The sequence below is a fragment of the Lithobates pipiens genome, unplaced genomic scaffold (assembly GCF_037356315.1).
Source record: "Lithobates pipiens isolate NorthernLeopardFrog02 unplaced genomic scaffold, aLitPip1_a1.2 Scaffold_23, whole genome shotgun sequence".
NCBI classification, from domain to species: Eukaryota; Metazoa; Chordata; class Amphibia; order Anura; family Ranidae; genus Lithobates; species Lithobates pipiens.
In genome coordinates, this window is record NW_027507785.1 from 187,692,396 (window position 1) to 187,717,737 (window position 25,342).

The 25,342-nt window shown below is 41.2% G+C and overlaps 1 protein-coding gene and 1 pseudogene across 2 annotated transcripts in view; one reads left to right on the forward strand and one right to left on the reverse strand.

Annotated features, from left to right (window-relative positions):
• Positions 1-25,342, reverse strand: part of KCNT2 (potassium sodium-activated channel subfamily T member 2) — a 1,477,061-nt gene that overhangs the window by 1,320,110 nt on the left and 131,609 nt on the right. The window lies entirely within an intron of this gene.
• On the forward strand, positions 20,193-20,331 carry LOC143928570 (U2 spliceosomal RNA; annotated as a pseudogene).

Genomic DNA, 25,342 nt, shown 5'->3' on the forward strand with positions numbered 1-25,342 from the left:
ATGTTTTTGTTGGACCTAATACTCTCAGCTAGGGGTTTAATAACAAGGTTAAAAATTAGGGGGGATAAGGGGCATCCTTGTCGTGTACCACTTGTTAATGGGAATGGAGGTGATAAAGAATCCGTAGTATACACTCGAGCCGAGGGGACAGAGTACAGGGCTAATATTGCTCTTGTTGATTTGACCTGTTAAGCCAAATTTAGTCAGAACTGATGACATGTATCCCCAATGAACTCTATCAACCACTTTTTTTGCGTCAAGCCATAGAAACAGGGATGGCGGTTTGGTGAGTTCTACATGGTGTATTATATTTATCATTCTTCTAGTAGCATCCGATGCTTGTCTTCCTTTGGTGAAACCCGATTGATCTCTATGGATAAGAGAGGGTAACAAACTATCTAGTCTTTTGGCTATACGTTTTGCATAAATTTTAATATATAAATTGAGTAAGGAAATTGGTCTAAAATTTTTAGGTGAAGATGGTTCCTTATCTGGTTTTGGAAGAGTTACAACTAGGGATGAGCTTCGTGTTCGAGTCGAACGTACGTTCGACTCGAACATTGGCTGTTCGGCCGTTCGGCGAATTCCGAACGTTTGGGCCGTTCGCGTCAAAATTCGAGTGACACGCGCGCGGACCACAATGCACTGCGGTGGCGCAGTGCATTGCTGCCCCATGATTGGCCAAGCATGCACTGTGACCCGCATGCTTGGCCAATCGCAGCGCCAGGAGCGAGGAGAGCCATGATTGGCCACAGGCATCCTGCCTGTGGCCAATCATAGCTCAGGCTGTGTAGTGCACGCCCCACACTATATAAGGCCGCCTTTGAGGCGGCTTCGTGTAGTGTGTTACTTAGCATCTGAAGCAGTGGGTGTTCTGTGTACCTTCAACACAGTACACACCAATCGTTTTTGGCTGATTTCCTATCTTGCTGCTGTGTAGTGGTTGTTGTCTGTGCCCTGACTGCAGTATACACCACTATATTCACCTCACCTATATAGCTAGTGATCTAGCTTTAACCACTTAACAACTGCCCATTGCCGATTAACGGCTTCAGGGGGGGTTGTTTAACTCTGAGAGGCCGTTAATTAACGGCCTCCCAGAATTCTGCTCTCGCGTGCCCCGAGGTGTGCGCACTCGAGAGCATCCGTGACCGCGGGGTCGCATCACGGATCACGGTAAACGGCCGCTCATAGCGGCTGTTTACCACGTGATTGCTCCGTCAAATGACGGAGTGATCACTTGGAAACAAACCGGCGTCATGTTATGACGCCTGTTCCTCCCTCCCCTCTCTGTACCGATCGGTACAGCGGAGGGGAAAGAGATCGGTGTCAGCAGCGATGTGGGCTGCATCTGCAGTGCCCACATCACTGCTCACCGAATTTAACCCCTCAATTCCCTGCCAATACTCTGCAATACCAGTGCATACTCTGCAGTACCCTGCCATTACTCTGCAGTACCCCGCCATTACTCTGCAGTGCAGTACCCTGCCATTACTCTGCAGTGCAGTACCCTGCCATTACTCTGCAGTACCCCCCATTACACTGCAGTAACCCCCATTACTCTGCAGTACCCCCCAATACTCTGCAGTACCCGCCATTACTCTGCAGTACCCCCAATACTCTGCAGTACCCTGCCATTACTCTGTAGTACCCCCCAATACTCTGCAGTACCCTGCTATTACTCTGTAGTACCCCGCCAATACCCCGCCAATACTCTGTAATACCCTGCCATAAATTGCCATACCCAGCCATACTCAGAGATACCCAGCCATACTCGGTGATACCCTGAAATACCCAGCCATAGACGCCCCCCACCCCTCACCGCCCTCCGGTGCTTCTACCAACTCGCCAGTACGATCAAAGCCAGAATCTTTTTTTTATTTTTTATTTCAGGCTTCCCAGCCTAGATGTGAGATGTGGGGTCATATTGACCCCCCAGATTTCACTGTAAAGAGGACCTGTCACCCCATATTCCTATTACAAGGGATGTTTACATTTCTTGTAATAGGAATAAAAGTGATCAAAAATATATTTTTGGGGAAAAAAATGTCAAACTAACATAAATAAAGTAAAATGAACAATAAAAAAATAAAATAAAAATTAAAGCGCCCATGTCCCCATGTGCTCGCATGTGCCACACATGTGAGGTATCGCCGAGAATGTTAGAGCAACTCGAAACATGTAACCAGTAAAAAAAAAATTAAAGCGTCGCCTATGGGGATTTTTTAAGTAGCGACGTTTGGCGCCATTCCACGGGCATGTGCAATTTTGAAGAGTGACATGTTTGATATCTATTTACTCAGCATAACTTCATCTTTGACTTTATGCAAACATTGGGCTAACAAGTGGTTAATAATAGAGCTTGCAGTCAGTAGTGTTAGGAGATGCGTGCTGTCTGCGTGCTCTGTACCCAGTACATACCGCTATAATATAGGGCAGGCCCCTACTTTCAAACATCCAACTTACAAACATCTCCTACTTGCAAACGCAAGGAGACAGCAGCAAGTGAGATGAAAAAAGATGGACGACAAAACAAATTATACAGGGGTGATAACCCTTCCCTATGTTTTCCAAAAAGCTTAAAGATAGTTTTTTTGACTGGAGCTACACTTTAAAAATTTACCGGTTGAAAATGACAAACAGATTCAACTTAACACAACAAACCTACACAGTCCTTGTCTTGTTTGCACCGCCTGTATACTGCTGTTCTGAGTATATAGGGCCTGGGGGCCACACACATTTCCTTTTTTTAATATGGGTACGGGGTTCCCCTTAATATGCGTACAAGACCCAAATAGGCTGGTAATGGGCAGGGAGGGCTACCCATGCCATGTTTCTCAATGATTTTCAACCATATTGCAGGAACCAGATATAACATTAAAACCGCAAGCAGTTTTAAATGGTGTTATTTCCGTTTAATGTCATTTTGTGCAGGGACTGTTCTAAACACGGGAAACACGTGGCACTTCACAGGCATACTACAGACACCCCCCAGGCACCATATTTAAAGGAATATTTCACTTTTTTTTTTCACTTTAATCGTCATTAAAATCAGTGCTCCCGCCAAAACGGCAGTTTTTAAAACTTTTTTTTGCAGTGACCCATGTCCCCTGAGGCAGGAGGCAGGTCCCCAAACCCTTTTTAGGACACTATCTTGCATATTAGCCGTTAAAATTAGCACTTTCCAATTCGAACGTTCGAGTCCCATAGACTTCAATGGGGTTCTAACGTTCGTACCGAACGCGGGGGTCGTTCGCAAGTTCTGGTGCGAACCGAATCGGGGGGTGTTCGGCTCATCCCTAGTTACAACAAGAGCATTCAGCATTTCATTGGGAAATGATGAAGAATTGGCTGCTAAATTATAAATCTCACATAGTATAGGTGCTAGAGTACTGAAAAACTGAAGTAAAACTGAAATTTTTTAAAATATTCCCCCATAAAGCCATCTGGACCAGGTGATTTCAAGTTAAAAGATACGGATAATTTGTAGAATTTCAGGGATAGTAAAGGGAGATTTGAGAAATTCTAATTGTTGTGGGGAAATAGATGGAAGATTGACACTCTCCAAAAAGGTGTCAATCTCCTCCTGAGAAGGTGATGGGTATCACCATCTTTCTTAATGTTATATAAATCATTTTAATATGAGCTACATGCTTCAGCTATTGAAGAAGGCTTAAGCAATTTTTCATTAGTGTGAGGATGGTAGAGGAATGGGATTTTAGTCTTAGATCGATAACCTTTAATGCGTAATGCCATTGTTTTCCCCGCTTTGTTCCCTGTTGCATAAGTGGTAGCTCTGAATTTTTTATAGGATTTCTCATGTGTCTCTAGAAGTAGGGTTCTTAATTCATTACGTAACTCCAAAACATCCATTCTCTGAGTTCTCTTTCTTTTAGCTTTAGAACCTAATTGCATAAACACCCCTCTCATAACAGCTTTATGAGCATTCCATAATATCATTGGGTCAGATATAGACGTCAAATTAATTGTAAAGAATTCCGTAAGATGTTGTTGGAGTGTTGTGGAGTAATTTTCATTTTGGAGAATATAGTTATTAGCTCTCCATATATATGAATTTGGTTGGGATGATGTGGTTGTTATAGACATGCTAATGGAAGCGTGATCCGACCACGTGGCCGTATGTATATGGGAGGATGAAATCTTGTCAAGCAGCCATTTATCTGTCAAGAATAAGTCAATTCTGGAGTAGGTATTGTGCCGTGGTGACAAATATGTGTAATCCCTTTCATTAGCATGTCCACATCTCCACACATCAAATAAGTCGTTCGAAGTTATGAACTTATCAAGGGAAGAAGCATAGCGTTTGGACTTAGCAGAAGAATCCATATCATTGTTTGGAATCAAAATGAAATCTCCACATATCAGGAGGTGTCCTTTTTGAACTTTCTTTGCCTCCTCTAAAGTTTTTTTTATGAAATGCATTTACCTCATATTAGGAGCATAAATAGATACAAGGGTGTATTGAATATTGTTAATGGTACAAATCAAAAAAATATAACGACCTTCAGGATCAGTGATACAATTATCTAATTGAAATGTAATAGCATCTCTAATAGCTATTAACACCCCTCTTTGTTTTTTGGAGAATTTTGTTTGAAAAATATGAGGAAAATGTTTATTTTGTCATTTGGGAGATGCATCTTTAGCCAAATGTGTCTCTTGAACACATAATATGTCACAATTAAAGGATAAGGCAGACCTCCACATGGAGGTTCGTTTCCCTGGGTGATTCAGTCCCCTTGCATTTATGGACAATATTTTGAAAGACATATTAATATATATCAAAATTAGATGTTACTATAATTCCATATATTCCTAAAAGAATATTCTCTAGTTTCTATAACGCTTAAACTAAAGGTCTAAGTATTTGTTATATGATCAGTTCACAGTTACTATTAAATCATGCACACAACAATGTAGATATTTTTTTTATTTTTTTTAAACCTATGAAAAAACGAGTTATTACTCTATTAGTAGTTATTTGGCAATATATATTGCAAGAGGAAAAAAAAAAGGAGAGAAGAAAAAAAAAAAAAAGAGAGTAATGAAAAAAATATTTTCAAAGAGTCAGCAGTAATCCACTCAAAGGAATGCTGACTAAGATAGGGGGTGAAGTTCAAGTAGTAAGGTATTGAGCATCAACCCAGATCGTATATGTCAGTAATGCATATGAGTTAACAGGCAGGGGTAGTTCATTTGTATTTAGTTCTATTTTGTTCACGTTTTTGTCCAAAGTGGAACACATTTGGTTTTTCCTTCAAGACAGGGGTGTTATGTGGAAGATCAACTATAATACCCCATGTTTGGAGTAATTGCATGCCATCTTCAATGGTAGAAATAGCAAAATGTTTCCCCTTGTAAGTGGTCAAGATAGTGTCTGGATGTCTCCATTTGTATGTGATCTTATGATTAGATAATGCCTTTGTTACAGTTTTGAGCTGTCTTCTCATTTGTAGTGTAAATTGTGAGAGATTGGCGAATAATTGTATATCTGAGTATGGTGGTGGGAGAGTAGTTAGCTCCCTCGCTTTGGAGAGAATTTGCTCTTTAGCTTGATAGAAATGGATTCGCAGAATAACATCTCTGGGAATTGATTCTTCTAGATATTTTGGTTTGGGAATTCTATGAATACGATCAATTGTAAGTTCAATCGGCGATATTTCTGGCAATAATGTAGAAAATAGTGTATTTGCATAGTTACGTAAGTCCATAGGTAGAACTGACTCTCATTTTAATGTTGTTTCGACGTGAGTGGTCCTCGAGATCTGCCAATTTCATCTTGACCCTCATCTTTTTGTTCTGTACATGCATCCACTAGCTCATTCACTGTTTCAGTGCATTCCTCCATTTTGTTTTCAACGTATTGCAGTCTACCATCCATATGTTTCATATCAAGAGAGAATTTATGAATCATGGAGGATAGATTAGATATAATAGATGATTGTAATGACACAAGCATTTCTTTCATTGTGGTATCTACTACTAGCTGACCTGATGTTGGGAAAGCAGCTATAGATGTCTGTAATGAGGACATGGCATTATTACTATGCAGAGCTGTGTTCACAGTATCAGCTGCCTGGCAAGATGAATCCATCTTCATCCGCGATTTTGCGGGTCCCTGGGATGTTGAGGATAGATGAGAGGAGCCATTAGCATATGAGGATGATAATTCCTCATCAATTTCAGGTGGATTGCTATCAGAAAGGTTTGTGTGAGTTTCTTGAGTTTCCATCTTGGATTTTTGTCAGCACACCGCTCTGTTTAAATGTAAATGATGACAGCTTTTTTGGTCCCCTTTCTTGTCCTCTTTTGCGAGACATTATTGCCCCTACTGTCCCAGGAGTACTGCAGAGTATTTAGGTATGTTTTTAGAGGAGAATACCTGCCTTTTTTTTTGCTGTTAAAAGGCCGGCTATGGAGAGCTCTAGGCTTAAGCGGCCATCTTCTTCAGCGCGCAAGCTTTGTCCCCTTTGTTAACTTTTTAAACTAATTTTTCTTTATACATTCAAAGAATGCAACTATTAGACAATCATATTCAAATGAATTATATAGATTACTTGACATATTGCTATATAGATTACCAAATTAAAAAAGTTCAATTTTAAAGCATATCTAAACCTAAAACTTTTTATTTTTAAATTTTTTATTGAATAAGGAAGGGTTAGAATGAAGCAATTAGGATGACTGGGGGTTGGGACTTTAAATGAAGCAGGCAGGTGTAAAACATTTACATTTATTGGAAAATCAATGGTAAGTTGCATGAGGGTAGTCATGAGTACACCAAGAAGACCAATATATTCCATTCAATGGATAGACATTAGACATGTGCATTCGTTTTCGTCCGAATGCATTTTCGTCCGTATTTCAGCTATTTTCGTTTTCGTTTTGACAAACGATAACGAAAGCACAAAATCCGAAAAACGAAAGATCCGACATAAATAAATGCTTTATTTTCGTTTTCATTGTTACAACAGTTCGATATAGAATAGGAGATTCGACATGACTCTGACAACAATCTGTGTCTATAGAACCTGTGGTCGAATGTGCCTAACCTTACCTCTATTAGTCCAAGATTATATAGAGAAAATATTCGACAGAGAAAAAAGATTTGACAGAGAGAAAAGATTCTGCAAGTTACTGTCCTAAAAAGTGTTTGGGGACCCCGGGTCCTGCCCCAGGGGACATGTATCAATGCAAAAAAAAGTTTTAAAAACGGCCGTTTTTTCGGGAGCAGTGATTTTAATAATGATTAAAGTGAAACAATAAAAGTGTAATATTCCTTTAAATTTCGTAGGGGGGGGTTGTCTATAGTATGCCTGTGAAGGGGTGCATGTTTCCCGTGCTTAGAACAGTCCCTGCACAAAGTGTCATTTATGCAGGAAAAAAAGTCCTTTAAAATCACTCGCAGCTATTATGAATTGTCGGCTCCCGTAATACAGAGAACACTCATTGAAAGTCATTGATAAAAAAATAAATTAAAAAAAAAGCGTGGGGGTCCCCCAAATTCAATTACCAGGCCCTTCAGGTCTGGTATGGATATTAAGGGGAACCCTGCCTCAAATTTAAGAAAAAATTTGACGTGGGGTTCCCCCTAAATATCCATAACCAGACCCTTCAGGTCTGGTATGGATATTAAGGGGAACCCCGCGTCGAATTTTAAAAAAAATTGACGTGGGGTTCCCCCTAAAAATCCATACCAGACCCTGATTCTGATTCATTTTGGCACATTGCTACTGCATAGATACAGACTATGTAAGTACTTTTGAGAGTGTTTTTGGGGGGGGTTATCCTAGCCAATATTACCTCTAATTACTTTATTTTAATCTCTACTTTCCGTGACAGGGTCAGACCTTACAGATATTATTTGTTATTATACTACAGCATTCAGTTTTCCACGTGCATGCTCCTGAAGAGTGGATGAATCCACGAAATGCATAGAGCTACTATATGCCATGTTTTATGCCAACCATATGTTTTACTTACTTAATGATCACTTGTAATATGTGATTTGTATCTTTGTGGTCAATTGTTATTGCTGTATGTCTATCCATTGAATGAAATATATTGGTCTTCTTGGTGTACTCATGACTACCCTCATGCAACTTACCATTGATTTTCCAATAAATGTAAATGTTTTACACCTGCCTGCTTCATTTAAAGTCCCAACCCCCAGTCATCCTAATTGCTTTATTCAAATTGGGATGGAGGCAACTGACCTTACCCGGTCACCGCCTCATTTAAAGTCCCAACGTTCTCTTTTTCTTCTAAATAAATTAGGGATGGAAGCGCGCTTGTTTATATCATTTGAGGTCTGATTAATACCCAATTATACCATGTAATAATTAGATTACCTAATATAGGAACTCCCCCCTCTTCCACCAGGCTAATCACCATGGGATGGGGCCCCCTTTTACCTCCCACCCCTATTTTAAATGGGCTAATATCCCTGGCAGTTGCATGTGTCGCATGTTTTAGATAGGAGCAGACGCTCCATCACTTTGGGAGCTGCGAGGCGTAGCGCGGGCCTTCCTCCTCCCCTCTCTATAGGGTGGGTGGACAGCCCTGCACTACGCATCGGCGTCACGCTTTATTTGATGGAACCGCTGCGCCATGTCTTTAGCGCTACTGTTTTCCATCACTTTTTACATCTAGCAGCCAGGTGGAGGAATAATTTGGCACTGTTTTACTTGGGGGCGGTTCTGCCCCACTGCAGCTGCCTATCCTCCTTAGTGCATGCTCTCACGTGACGTTGGTGGGTGTGGCAGACTAGCCCTTATAAGTCTTCTGGGGCAGATTGACTCACATGGTGGTTCCAGCCCTTTATCTGCACACCTTGTGGAGCACTCAACACTGAAGTGTCTATTAGGTAATTTGATCTTACTTTTTCACTATTTGATTTATGCTGCACTTCTATTTCATTTCATCTAACCATTTTGGTTGATATGGTTTCTTAAATTTTATTTTATTAATTTTTTTTTTTTTTTTATATATCTCATGTATTTCACCTTTCCAATCATTCTAACTTTCTACTCTCACTAAGTTAACCTTACCTATACACTCATTAGCATCTCATTATCCTATCCTTTACCAAGTTTAGGACAGATGACCTATTGTACCACATAATATGACCCTCCAACTTATTTTACAATCCTTCTTTTACTTTTAGCACTTATGGTCACTGTTATCCCTTATTAATTTTTGGAATTTCCTTTCTTGGAAACCATCTTTGTCCAGTCCTGATCTGCCTTAACCACCTAAGCTCCCATCAGTGATACCCATATGGGGTTATTCTGATTCATTTTGGCACATTGCTACTGCATAGATACAGACAATGTAAGTACTTTTGAGAGTGTTTTTGGGGGGTTTATCCTAGCCAATATTACCTCTAATTACTTTATTTTAATCTCTACTTTCCGTGACAGGGTCAGACCTTACAGATATTATTTGTTATTATACTACAGCATTCAGTTTTCCACGTGCATGCTCCTGAAGAGTGGATGAATCCACGAAATGCATAGAGCTACTATATGCCATGTTTTATGCCAACCATATGTTTTACTTACTTAATGATCACTTGTAATATGTGATTTGTATCTTTGTGGTCAATTGTTATTGCTGTATGTCTATCCATTGAATGGAATATATTGGTCTTCTTGGTGTACTCATGACTACCCTCATGCAACTTACCATTGATTTTCCAATAAATGTAAATGTTTTACACCTGCCTGCTTCGATTAAAGTCCCAACCCCCAGTCATCCTAATTGCTTTATTCAAATAGGGATGGAGGCAACTGACCTTACCTGGTCACCGCCTCATTTAAAGTCCCAACGTTCTCTTTTTCTTCTGAAGGGTTAGAATGCTTATCTGATTTTTTTTTTCTCCATCTTTTGTACCATTTGGGAGATTTCCTTTAACCTGCTGTGAAATTGGAGGAAATCTCTCCACTTACTACACACAAAATCAGGCCCCAACCAAAACAACCCTGGTACAGACAATACCAGAAGCCTCAAAAAACATAGCCAGGCTCTTGAGAGTCTGTGGCATAAGAATAAGTCCCAGCAATACTTCAACCAGTATAAACCTGCCCTCCAAAAATACAATTCTTGTATTCACACTGCCAAACAGACCTATTTTATCACTCTCATTAACACGCTCTCTCGCAGTCGCCATCAACTCTTTTCTTTCTTTAATGCCGTGTACACACGGCTGGACTTTTTGACAAATCCGTCGGACAATTCGACCGTGTGTGGGCTTCATCGGATCTTTGCTTTTGAAAAATCAGACGGACTTTAGATTTAGAACATGTTTCAAATCTTTTCGAGTCCGGTCGAAAAATCAGTTCATCTGTATGCTAGTCTGATGGACGAAAACCAACGCTAGGGCAGCTATTGACTACTGGCTATGAACTTCGTTATTCTAGTCCAGTCGTACGTCATCATGGTCGAATCCGTTGGACTTTGGTGTGATTGTGTGTAGACAAGTCCATTTCAGCCGAACTCCATCGGAACTCTGTCGAAAAGTCCTTCGGAGTTCAGTCCAATGAAAAGTCCAGCCGTGTGTACACGGCATTACTCTCTACTTCATCATTCATTACCTCCATACACTAACTTACTCACTGCCCAGGATATTGCTAATCACTTAAAAAATAAGATTGATACGATTTGTGATGAGATCGCCACTGTACACATATCTCTCTAACCTTACACTCCTTGTCCACCTGCACAGTCAATATTTCCCTCATTTAATGCAGCTACTATAAAGGCAGTCACTAAACTTTTTTCTAACGCCTACCTAACCACCTGCTCCCTGGACCCTGTGGCCTCACAAATACTACGGTCACCCTCTGGCTCTATCCTACACTCTTTAACTCATATCTTCAATCTCATCCTCTCTACTGGCATCCCCCCCAACCCTCTAAAACATGCACTAGTCACCCCCAAACCTAAAAAGGCCTCACTAGACCCCACCAATCTTGACAACCTATCCAGATAGCAAGAAATTGTGCAGCAAGTTTGAAAATGACTTGCTAAGCTATTGCTATACTTGCCAGGCTACAATTGCAGCAAGTTCACATTGCATAACTCCAGATTGACTTTATTTGCAAACATTCTGACATTTCTGGTTCAGTTATGCTGTGCAATAGTCATCCCACCACAGGGATCACTGTGGCTGCATTTTCATGCTGTAGACATGCAGAGCTCTTACAGTAGACTCACCAATGCAACTATGCTCTTGCTAGAGACTTGCCGTGCAATTTTGCTACAAATTGTAAAATTGTCAACTAGAACTTGTGCTTCAAGTGCTCTGCTAGTGTACAATTTGCCAGTGAAAAAGTGCAGCAAGTTAACAGACTTACAATTCAACACTGCCACAAATTTGTGGCAAGTTATCCTTGCTATCTGGGTATGACCATCTCCTTACTCCCTTTTGCCTCCAAACTCCTCCAATGTCTAGTCTACAACTGGCTAAGCTGCCTCCCCATTGAGAATAACCTTCTTGATCCCCTTCAGTCTGGATTTCTCCCACAACACTCCACAGAAACTGCTATCCTGAAACTCACAAACTACCTACTAACAGCTAAAACCAATGGTCACTATTCCATACTCTTGATATAGTTGACCGCCCCCCTTAAAAAAAAAAATCAATTTCCTTGGTCTCCATGACTGTATTCTCCATTGGTTTGAATCTTACCTATCTCACCGCACCTTCAGTGTCACTTACAACTCTACTTCTTCCTCTCCTATTCCTCTTACCGTTGGGGTCCCCCCAAGGTTCTGTCCTTGGACCTTTCCTATTCTTGATCTTTCATGGATCAGCCGATAGCCTCCAGTGGCTTCTAATACCATTTCTATACTGATAACACCAAAATATATCTTTCTACCCCCCCAGTTCACCCCATCAGTATCCTCATATATCACTGATTTACTAACAGATACTATATATCTGACTGGGCGTCACACCACTTCCTCAAACTCAATCTTCTCAAAACTGAGCTCATAATGTTTTTTCCCCCCACATGCCCCTTCCCCTGACTTCTCTGACAAGATCAATAGCACAACTACCAGTCTGTCCCCGCATGCTAGGGTGCTAGGGGTAACATTGAACTCTGAACTGTCCTTTGAGGCCCACATCCAATCCCCGTCCAAGTCTTTAACATCCGCAACATCTTCACCATACGCCCCTTTTTAACCAATGACAACACAAAGCTTCTAATTCACTCCCTGGTTATTTCTCACCTTGACAATTGCAACTACCTCTTCATTGGATTTCCTTTACATTGGCTATCCCTCCTTCAGTCCATCATGAATTCAGCTGCCAAACTTATCCACCTTACCAGAGGTTCATTGTTTAGTATCCCTCTCTGTCAATCCCTCCATTGACTTCTATTCACCCAACGATTAAAGTTTAAAGTACTAACAACAACCTACAAAGCCACCCACAGCTCTGCCCCCAGCTACATCACTAACCTGGTCTCAAAATAGCAACCATACCACTCTCTTCACTCTTCCCAAGACCTCCTGCTCTCAAGCTCCCTTGTAACCTTGTCCCATGCTCGCCTTCAGGGCTTCTCCCAAGCTTCTCCCATCCTTTGGAACTCCCTACCCCTAACTGTCAGACTATCTCCTAATCTATCCATCTTTAGACGATCTCTGAAAATCCTTTTCTTTAAAGAAGCCTATCCTGCTTCTAACTAATATACTGTGTTTTTACTTTCTCCATCAGCTCACCTCCCCCCCCCCCCCCCAATTTCTACCATTTCTATCACTTGACACTCGCTCTTAGATTGTAAGCTCTAACAAGCAGGGTCCTCTTATTCCTCTAGTACCAAATTGTATTGTAACTGTAATGTCTACCTTCATTTTATAAAGCACTGTGCAAACATTTGTCACTGTGCCTCTAGTGGGTTTCCAATGTACAATTCCTCAGAATCAGGAATATGGAGAAATGGCTAACATTTGTGTGTTGTATATCTGTACATACAAAGGGGCCAGCTGTATTCATTGAAAAAAAAAAACTTCTTCTGTGCATATAGGAGGATCAGCTTATCAAGGTGCATTAGTAATGAAAACATTTGGATTACTAAAATAAAAAGCTCAAAAAAAAAAATGAAAAAGGAATGTTTTTCAAAAGCTTTGTAAAACCTAAAATTTTTCTAACCTCTTTTTTTTTCCCCTTCATGTTTTAGATAGAATGAAATAGGATTAGAATCCCTGATGGGGATATAGGTTATATTTTCATGTTTTCTTATGTTATGAAGTCAAATATATAATAAAATAGTTTGTACTTTGGTAGCTCTAAAGAAGGGGAGGTGGGAGCTCCTAATACACGTTGACTCTTATTAAGTGAGTAAGTGAAATGTTCATGAAAACTCTCATCAATCAGAAACCACACTTCATTTTTCTTTCTTTTTTAGATTTTTGATGCTGTGTACCCACTAGGGAGATTTACTGTATGCCCTCTACTTGTTCTGGTGACCGTTGGGGCTCTAAGTGAGGGCGATTTTAAATTTTGAATTATTATTTCCATTAGGAAACAATTTATTAATTATCACCAGGATAAGAATAGAGGGTGAATCTTCTAATGGAGACACGTGTTCATAAGACAACAGTCTGAGGGGATTTGCCTCATTTTAGAAAGATTTTCTCTCACTTTCTGTTGTCTTTACAGAAAAGGTAAAAGAAAATGTCTCAACACAGGTGGCAAACATTTTTTATCAAACCATTGCATACAATAAATGAAAAAATAAAAATCACTTTATATAGCACAATAAACATGTTTGGATGCCCTTCAGCCCCTTTCCTTACTGTGTCTGCTCCAGTGAGCACAGATAGCTGATCCAGTCTGAATAATTTATAAATACAATGTTAGAATCTTTTCACATTTTTTGTTGTTGTTGTGTTTATGTGAAGATAAATGACTTGTCGAAGACAGAGGTGTAAAAATGAAAGAAAATGCATATTCATATAGTAGACACTGTATAATATGTAACATAATATACACTGTATAATATGTAACAAGTCCATTTTAAGGGTGAGAAACTGAGCATTAGGCATTTCCTGAAACAAGCTAAAATTATGCTTAATGCGCAACATTAAAAATACACAATTCCTTTAACCACTTCAATACAGGGCACTTAAACACCTTCCTGCCCATATGTAACATAATATACACTGTATAATATGTAACAAGTCCATTTTAAGGGTGAGAAACTGAGCATTAGGCATTTCCTGAAACAAGCTAAAATTATGCTTAATGCGCAAAATTAAAAATACACAATTCCTTTAACCACTTCAATACAGGGCACTTAAACACCTTCCTGCCCAGACCAATTTTGAGCTTTCAGCGCTGTTGCACTTTGAATGACAATTGCGCGGTCATGCTACACTGTACCCAAATGAAATTTTTATCATTTTTTTCCCATAAATAGAGCTTTCTTTTGGTGGTATTTGATCACCTCTACGGTTTTTATTTTTTGCGCTACAAATAAAAAAATACCAAAAATTTTGAAAAAAAAAATGTTTTTTTTGTTTCAGTTTCAAAACTTTGTAAATAAGTACGTTTTCTCCTTCACTGATGGGCACTGATGGGGCTACACTGATGGGCACTGATAAGGCGGCACTGATGGGAACCAATGTGGCACCAATGAAGTGGCACTGATGGGCGGCACTGATGGGCGACACGGATGGGCGACACGGATGGGCGACACGGATGGACACTGATAGGTGGCACAAATTGGCACTGATAGCTGGCACGGATGGGCGGCACGGATAGGCATGGATAGGCGGCACAGGTGGGCACTCAGGCGGCACAGGTGGGCACTCAGGCGGCACAGGTGGGCACTCAGGCGGCACAGGTGGGCACTAATAGGCGGCACAGGTGGGCACTCATAGGCGGCATCGGTGTTATACTATAGTAATGGATGCCAATCAGTGCCAAACAATAATGCATGCCAATCAGTGATGCCCATTGTGGGCACTGATTGGCATCCATTATGGGCACTGATTGGCACCCATTGTGCTGACTGGCATCCCTGGTGGTCTAGGGAGGATTATGACCTTCATTACCTTTTCCCTGGTGGTCTGGTGGCGTCCCTGGTGGACCAGTGTGGGCATCCTCGGGGGGGCTGTGCTGATAATCAATCAGCACAGACCCCCCCTGTCAGAGGAGCAGCCGATCGGCTCTCCTCTACTCGCGTCTGACAGCTCTTCCCATTTACACTGTGATAAGCCGTGATTGGACACGGCTGATCACATGGTAAAGAGTCTCCGTCGGAGACTCTTTACCGAGATCGTAGTTGCCGGGTGTCGCAACAACGATCGCCGCGATGCGCGCCCCCGGGGGCGCGCAGCGGCTCATAATCCTGATCACGTCATATGACGTCCGGTCAGGATTATGAAACCACTTTGCCGCCGTCAATTGCCTATAGGGCGGGCGGCAAGTGGTTAAAACATGATAACTTCTAATAAATGCAGACAAATGCAGACATTCTGTCCCTGTTATTCTATTGTGCTTCTGTGTTGTCACCCTGTCATATAGGCTTCTAATAGAGACTAGACTACAAGCAGCAATTTCAGCACATATTACCCAGCCTTGAGAAGTGCCCTGCAGCCATCCTTGGAGTAGGAAGATGGTGGCTGCAAAGGGGCTACGGGAGATCAACAGCACTGAGATACAACAAAGGAAAAAAATATAAAAAGTGCAAATATGTTATTAAAGAAAAGTGCCACTTGTTTATAATATATGATTCTCTAGCAAGTTGAATGTCATAATCTTAGGGGTTTACACCTACTTTAACCACTTAAGATCTTACCCCCTTCATGACCAAACCATTTTTTGCAGTTTGGCACTGTGCTACTTTAACTGGCGATTGTGCAGTCATGCAATGCTATGCACAAACAAAATTAGTATAATTTTTTTCACACAAGTAGAACTTTCTTTTGGTGGTATTTTATTACCACTGCTTGTTTTATTTTTTGCTATATAAATAAAAAAGACAACATTTAAAAAACAATAAAAAAACAATATGGTTTTACTTTTTGCCATAAAACATTTTCATTAAAAAAAACTAACTTCATAAATTTATGTCAAAATGTAAAAAAAATCACAATAAGTGTATATTAAAGTTGTAGCGTCTACAAACAACAGTATGGATACTGAAATTATTTAAATTTTTTATATACCGTATATACTCGAGTATAGGCCGACCCGAATATAAGCCGAGGCCCCCAATTTACCCCCAAAAAAACTGGCAAACTTATTGACTCGTGTATAAGCCGAGGGTAAGACATGCCTGTCCATCCCTGTGTGTGTGTCCGTCCATCCCTGTGTGTCCGTCCATCCCTGTGTGTCCGTCCATCCCTGTGTGTCCGTCCATCCATCCCTGTGTGTGTGTGTCTCCATCCATCCATCCATCCCTGTGTGTGTGTGTGTGTGTGTGTGTGTGTGTGTGTGTGTGTGTGTGTGTGTGTGTGTGTGTGTGTGTGTGTGTGTGTCCAGCCTACCTGTGTCCTGAGCCTTTGTCCCGAGCCTCCGTCCCGTGCCGAGCCTCCTTGCCTCCGTGCCTCGCCGCCGTGCCTCGCCGCCGTGCCTCGCCGCCATGCCTTGCCTCCGGTCCCGTCCCGTCCCGTCCCGTGCCGTGCCGTCCTGTGCCTTGCCTCCGTCCCGTGCCCTCTTCGTTCGTCGGCGGCCATTGTAAAATTCAAAAGCTGCGCCGCCGCCTTCGCCTGTGATAGGCGGAACACTGAATTTCCCAGCAGCCTGTGTTCCGCCTATCACAGACGTCGTATCATCCTCGTCCGTAGTACGAGGATGATACGAAGTCCGTGATAGGCGGAACACAGGCTGCTGGGAAATTCAGTGTTCCGCCTATCACAGGCGAAGGGGGAGCCGGAGGCGCGGCTTTTGAATCAGAATGGCCGCTGTCTGTCTGCTCGACACGCTGATCGAGCGGGCAGACAGCGATGACTCGAGTATAAGCCGAGGGGGGCACTTTCAGCCTCAAAAAAGAGGCTGAAAATCTCGGCTTATACTCGAGTATATACGGTATTAGTAATATCGGCTATCATCGACTTATAGTAGGAACTGACTGCGACACTAATACAGTGATCAGGGCTAATATTATGAACTGTCACCGTACTAATGACACTGGGTAGGAAGGGGTTACCATCTGGGGCAATCAACGGGTTAACTGTGTACCTAGCAAGTGTTTATGACTTAACTGTGCTGCTTTCACTCAGCAGGGAGACAAAACCAGTACATCCCCACTGTCAGTAGAGTTCTGTGCTGGTTACATACGCTAATCTTTCTCCTTTCAATCGATCTTCTGATCGGCGGTCCCAGGCCATAAATTGGACGGTGACAGTACAGCTCGGTCGGCAGGCAGGCGTGTGTGTCCCCTACTCAGAAGTGCAGAAGCATGTGTATATATAAATGATTCTGTGCAGCCGACCCGCACTGTTAGCCCCTGTACACATGGTCGGAGATTTCGACAACCAAATCCATCGGATTTTTTCCGTCGGATTTTGTCCGACGGATCTTGTCCAAAACTGTTGCATACACACGGTCGGACTAAGTTGTCGAAAAATCTGATCTTTCAGAACGTGATGATGTAATTTCATTACGATGGGACTACATTCAGGCTAGTAGCCAATAGCTTTGATGTAGGAATTTGATCTGAGCATGCGTGGCACTTGGTCCAATCAAAATTCTCTACACATGATCGGAGTATGTCCGATCGGCCCAGTTGGTCGGGAAATATTTCCAACAAGTTGGAAAATTGGGTCCAACGAATATCCCGATGGAATCAGTCCGATGCATACCACACACAGTTGGATTATCCGACAACACGGTCCGATAGGACACATTCCGACGGATTCTCCGACCGTATGTACAAGGGCTAACAGCAAAGCTACAGTGTGCAGCCGGCAAGTGGTTAATAAAGGATACTAGCACATTCTTCATTTAACACATAATGAATGCCATAACACACTATGGGGCATATTTATATAACAGTGAACCTGATACTTGGCCACTCAATGAAGTTGGACAAGACGCGGTTTGACCTTACACTTTGTAGGAAGTTATTTAGTGTTAGACTGGTAAGAATGTGGAACTCCCTTCCAGAATTGTTGGTGACACCGGGGAGTGTTGACAGTTTCAAAAACTTTTAGATGGGCATCTTAGTCAAAGCAGTATACAAGGAAATGTGAAATAGTAAAGATATTATTACAGTGATGGCGAACCTTGGCACTCCAGGTGTTTTAGAACTACATTTCTCATAATGCTCCTGCACTCTTCAATGTAGTTGAGAATCATGGGAAATGCAGTTCCAAAACATCTGGGGTGCCAAGGTTCCCCATCAGTGTACTATTACATACACATAGTAGTACATACACAGGTTTAACTGGATGGACATCATGCCCCTCCAGGAAGTTGCTTGTACTGCTGCTAATTTCTTCTATGTCTTTCTATTTGCAAATTAAGATCATTTTTTATTTATTTTTACATGGGGTGGTGTTTGTGTGCGTCATGTATGCATGTCTAAATGATTTGGCCTCAAAACACACACCTACTTCCGTGAAGATAGATAGATAGATAGATAGATAGATAGATAGATAGATAGATAGATAGATAGATAGATCTATAGATGTAGGTTCTTATATCCACCAGCAGAGACAAGTTGGGTAGATGTCACACTCCCAATTCTGGAGGCATAATAATGGTCTAGCACAGGGGTCTTCAAACTATGGCCGGTTGTTCAAGAACTACAATTCCCATCATGCCTAGTCATGTCTGTGATTGTCAGACCTTTACAATGCCTCATGGGATGTGTAGTTCCGCAACACCTGGAGAGCCGTAGTTTGAAGATTCCTGATCACTCTAACATGTCTTGAAAAAAGGTGTTTTTTTCATGTGCTTTGTATAATGCCCAAGAAATATTGTTTGGAAAATACAAGTGGGTCATGGCACATCTACATTCCAAATTTGGCACGTAAGATGTTCCTGCACTATGCAATCTGATTGGCCAATCTCTGTACAACTGGATATTTAGGCAAAATAGGTAATAGGAAGACGCACTTGAACATTGAATTCAAATTATAGAAAATCAAACAGGCTCTTGAACTAAGTCTAATTTGTTTAACATCTAACTGATTGCAATGTATGGTCAACTTTTAAAATCAAGATCAGAAAAAATGTATTTATTGGGTTTAGGAACACTTCTCTGTTCTTTGTAGTTTATTGAAAGATATGGGTAAAAAAAAAAAAAAAACGAATTTCAAAGATATACTAGAAGTGATAGGAATCAGATTAGCATCAAAAGGGTTAATTAACTAAGAACACCTACTAATTGCCTAACAAGACACATCCAATGAGATGGAATTAATCAATTGTATTGGGCATGCACTATTATCAATGAGAAAACCACAGTTACCCTTGTGACAGTTGCAGTTTACATATGCGGGTATTTATTATCGATATTTACGCTTCAATGTGCGCCAGTTCTCACATTCGATTAATGACTTTTCCAGCACACCAATTGATGTTTGAACTGGTGCAGTGCCTTCTTCTTAGTAAATCACCCCCACAGTCTGCTAAACAATGTAATCTCTAGGGTGAAGTGACTTTGGTTACAGTTCTGTACCACTAGATTGGAATCAACTCATAAATCAGCAAGATCAGCAATAAACAATGTATATAAGCTTTACCTGCAATAATAATACTAAAACTAATCTATATTTCACTCAAGGAGAATGGCTAAGATATAAAGCAATGTCACCTGAGAGGTAATTCTTAGCATAAGCAATAGGTGAAGGTCTCTGTGTAGCAAGCGTGACATACTTAGTCCTAACTCTTTGGCTAGCTAACGTTGGGGCCCAGCTTTACCATTGGTGCAAATGAGAATAGCCCCAGTCAAGCCTGCAGGCAGCAATAAGGCTACAATATGGCTTTATGGTTAGTTCCTAAAAGGCTCGGTCTCTCTCTCTCTAGCAGCAGATGGTAAATCTCCACAGCAGCAGCACATTAGTCCCAGCAATATTGCAGTTCGCATCCAGTCACACACAGCGATTAGTCCACTCTCTGCTCTGTACCCTGGTGACTCTGGCTGTTGGCACCCACCCATACAAAAAAAATGTGCACTATTCCTTTAAATAGTATATCAACCAGTGATATATCCTTCTCGGCCCTTTGGCTAAGATCAAGTGTAGTATCTGTCCTTATCAGTTGGCAAATGAGGCGCTGTGCCACCCCTATAGAGAGGGGAGGGCTAATGCTTCTAATGGCGTAATTTGCACCTGGAAGGACGGTTTCGGCAGGGTTCATGCCATGCAGCCTGACGGAAACTGGGGGCCGGTGCATGTTCGAGTCCAAGCCGTCCGGAAGGGTGTCCCTGGTGAGGATGGGTGCTGCTATTGGTCAGACCCAGAGGGTCGAGTACCTGGCCTTCTGGCCTGGACTGGGGTAGTTCTAGCCCCAGACAGTTTTTCGGGAGGGAACACTGGCTGCTCTCTAGCTGAAGGGGAGGAGCGGTTAGTACTTCCCAAATGTAATTAGGTAGGAGTGATGGGAGCAGGGTTGAGCTTGGCGGGTAGACAGGCTCCCCCGGGCTTCCTGAACTCCTTGCCTTCCTGCCTGGGGTGGGGGCTGCTGTGGTCTGGGCTGTTGGTCAGGGCAGTCTTGAAAGCCTTTGGAGTATGAGCCTCTGGAGTGGCAGTCCAGGGGTGCCTAAAAATCACTGTGAGTGAGGGTCATTCTGATTTTGGGCACCACGGTCACTGCACCAATAGCACGCTTTTTTAGCACCTGCCTCTTGGGCCAGGCCTTTTGGCTGGGACCAGAGGAATTTTTTGTTCCTGGCCAGAGGGCCTGGTCTTTGTTTTACACAATGGCCACCTTTTCACTCTCCTCTCCACTATCCCTTCCCCACTTTATTTAATTTAGTGTACTGTGTGATGAGTAGGGTCACAGGTCCTCGGGCCTGTCCTGAAAGTCTGGGGAGGGGGTGGACATGGCCTTCTGGCTTAGTTTGCCCTCTCTCTTCTGGGGTCTCCCTTCAGGGGAGCCCTACCTAGTACTTGGGTGGGTCTGTTTCGGCAGACCTTACAAAGAAAGGGGTCCATCTGGTTTCGGCCAGATGGACCATGTTTTAAGTACCTCTGTCCCTGTCTGGAGCCTAATGCCCCGGGGGATTCAGGGCAAGGCCCTCTGATTTCAGAGGGTTTATGTATCCGTTGCACTTTTTTGTGTTTCACTCTTTATGTGTGTGCACATTTTTTTGGCACCGGGTGAAGTTTTTGAGTGTGTTTTGCATGTCACAGGCTTTCAAAAAAATAAAAATCAACCAGTGATATAACCCAAAGGAATTCAATATGACCAAATATGAAGATTCATAGAAAGAAAAGAAAGAATTAAAGTTCAAGTGCTAATATGATGTATAATATGCAATACAATATAACATATAATCAAAGATATTCAAATATTGAAAATGCAATGTTAATAGTTAGAAAGTCCACTATTATGTACCGATGAATTCAGTTCTCCTAACCCAATGCCACTTCAAAGTTGCTCCAGTGCTGAAAAACGTGCTCCATAGTAAGAGAAAAATAGCTTCTTACCAGACAGCATAGATATTGATTACAGAGATCAAAACCAGCCTGCTCTCAGTCTCCACAATGAAGGCTTCGCATTAGGCATGTCTAGAGGACACTTTCATAATGATCTCAATCATTCTTTGGCTGGAAACTGCTGACCAAGTGGACATGTGTATAATGCAAACGAGGAGAAGTCTCATAGCATAAAACTGATGGTATGTTTATTAAAATAAAAGAAACGCACAAGGCTGTGAATTCCAAGCAGTGAAATAAAATCAAGCCAGCTGTGGTGTCACCCTTCCTGCTAGCTGCAATGACATCACACTCTGAAGCATTTCCCCGCCCACTCACATGGTAGAAGCAGAAGACACAATTTTTGGGGAAACATGCCAGTTGGACAGTGCCCACTCAGCAGCCCCGCCCACTCAGATGGTAGAAGCAGAAGATGCCATTTTTGGGGAAACGCATTGGGTGGAGTGTGTGTGTGACGTCATCCTGGCTGGCAGGATGGGTGACACCACGGCTAACTTGATTTTATTTCACTGTTTGGAATTCACAGCCTTATTGTAAGTGTGTTTCTTTTATATTAATAGACATAACCTTTGGTTTTACACTATTTATTTATTTCTATGAATTTTCATATTTGGTCATATTTAATTTAATTGCTTTGGGTTATAGCTTGGTTGATAAAGAATTTAAAGGAACAGCACACCATTTTTTTTGTATTATTTTTTTCATTATTGTCTAGTATTTAGACATTTGTGTTGCAGCAGTTCACGATATTATAATGAATGGGCAAGTGCAAATTATTTTTTATTTATTTTTTCACATTTATTTTGGTGGCACTGCAATTATTAGTTTATGCATACCCATCAGAATTTATATATTGATTTTTATTGTTACTAGCAGACTACATTGGTAACATAGCACTGACTTTGTTTTGTTTTTGATATATCACTGTGTGGATATTCTCACAGCAGCAGTGCTGGCTGCCAGAATACAATAACCAGAAGAACAGATTCCTCCATCCAGGCTAAACAGCAGCCAGATATACTCCTGATCACTTAAAGTTGATCTTCGCTCCCCATTCCTTTTTTTACCCCCACTTACTGGGGTGAACATTTCAGATACTCACCCACCTAGAGGATTCAGAATTGTCCCACTGAGATCCTTTTGTCTTCTGCCACCACGTAGTCCCATGTCACCATGATGTTTGTGACATTGAGAGGCCGGCCAACTCTTCTGGGTTCAGCCCGCATGCCTCCAGGTGGCACAGCACTAGGCATGCCCCCCTCTTCTTTTGTGAATATGCTTCAAGGGATATGTGACATGTATATTCCAGGAGGCATAGCGAAAGGAAAAAAAAACTCTATTAGTAGAGGAGGGGAGTAGGGGTAGATTGGAGGAAAGTTTTTCCAGAAGGTAAGGATCAACTTTAATGTTATATTTTCTGTTGTTGTATTTTCACTAATTATAACAACTAACAAAAAGCAATGATTTACAGACGTCTCTTCATATTATCTTAGCACAGCAGGCAAACTACTATGCTGATTCCAGTCAATATAAACTTCATCACCAGGCTAATGTTTTAACAGAAAAACCCTAAAAAAAAAAAAACTTCCCACTAGGCCACTACAAAACATCAGCTTAGTGCTAGTCTGACCAGTTATAATAATTATTGCTAATAATAGCATGTGGACAGAAAGATGCTGGTACATTTCAGTCCTTTTCTCATATTCGCATAATTAATAAGTTCACCTATTTAGTCCTAACTATGTGGCTATATTGCTTTTCATTTAGAGAGAATTTTTTTTTTTGGGCAGTGCTCTCAACTGTAATAGTTTTTACATTTGTTATAACCTTTAGATTTAGAGTTCAATACAAAATTGGATTAAGCAATATCACATATATTATTATTACTACTACTACTATTTCTATTATTATTAATAAAAATAATAATAGTAGCAAAGTGAAATGTATGTAAACATTGTTGAGGATTTTGATAAGTAAACTTTATGTTTGTCTTGGAACCGCATCACTGCTACAGAAAAGTATAAATGTAAATTAATTGCTGACAAGAACATACTTTGATCATTTTAACCAGAATTGCTTTTTAATTTAATTGTGCCTAAAAAATGCTTTTTCTCACACAGTTATTTCTAAGGTAAAATATTTTAACAATAAACAAATACTAACAAATGGCATGAATGATATTATTTTTTACCTGTGTCCTGTGTCAAACAGTGTTGGCTCAAGTCCTGGAAAAGGCACAAATGTGGCCCCACATGGTACCAAGTGAGGAGACATCTTGTTCTTCTGCTCAGCAACTGTTTCAGTGATTCTAGTTTCTTTCTAGCCAGTCTTCTTCACATTGTTTTTGATGTAACTCTGCCCATGGTTATATTTACATGTAAGCTACAAAGATGTTCATCTTTTATAATATAGAATATTGCCTGATGTGTTTAAAGCTGGTAGAGCTCAGTCCATCTCACCTACTAATTATACTGGCTGGAAACAGGAAGAGCCATTTTCTGTTTAATATGATTACATTACAAATCCTTGTAACATTCATTAATAAAGAGCAGTTTTCCACATTGTCTCATTACTGTGATTTTCCCCTCCTGAAGCTGCTCTTGTTCCGTTCATGTTTTTCCTTCCATTCTTAGATTCATCTGAATCCAAGAGTTGGCTTATTTCATGTATTAACAGAGGAATGGGAATGGAAAATATGTGATTACATTTAAAGATATATTGCAATTGGTTACAAAAGATGTAGAATTATGATCAGAAAGGAAAAGTTCAACTTGATTAAATAAATTGTACAGAAGTACTGCAGTGTTTTTGTTTATATGTTTTTTTACATACATGTGAAAAGATTAGTTCAGTCTTGGTACTGTCACTTCCATACTTGCTAAATGCCATAACTGTAAAAATGTAAATGTAAAGAAAAGTATGAACAGATTTGATTTAGTTTCAATATTTCTTTATTGAAATTTATATTTAAACAAAGTAGTCATCTTACATCAAGACAATACTGTATATAACACGATGAACCAGTTGACATCTGCGCTATAGCCAAAAGACAGCTACAGCACAGACCTCAAATGCTGGGAGGGCGTCTATGTACGCCCTCCCTTTCTCACGCTACCTGCGTGCCCCCAGGGGCGTGCGAGGCACATTCTGTGATTGCCAAGTTCTCGGGACACAGCTGATCACAGAACAGTGTAAAGGGCCAATCACAGTGGGCCCTTTACCATGTGATCAGCTGTCAGCCAATGACAGATGATCACAGAAGTAAACAGAAGCCAGTTACCGGCTTTTTTTTTGTCTTCACGCTTTTAGCATGAAGAAAAGAATAAAGTCGGTAACCAGCTTCTGTTAGAGGGACATCGTTCCCCTAAATGCCCACTATCAGTTCCCTCCATGCTACAAATCCATGCCCACCAGTGCCACCTATCAGTGCCCATCAGTACTGCTAACCAATGCCACCTATCAGTGACCATCAGTGCTGCCAAACAGTGCCCATTAGTGCCTCATCAGTGCATCCTGATTAGTGCCCACCAGTGCCACATATGAGTGCCACCTATCAGTGCCACCCATAAGTGTAACCTCATCAGTGCCCAACAATATCGACCCATCAGTGCCACCTATCAGTGTTCATCAGTGCTGCATTATCAGTGCCCATCAGTGCCATCTTATCAGTGCCCATCAGTGAAGGAGAAAAATGACC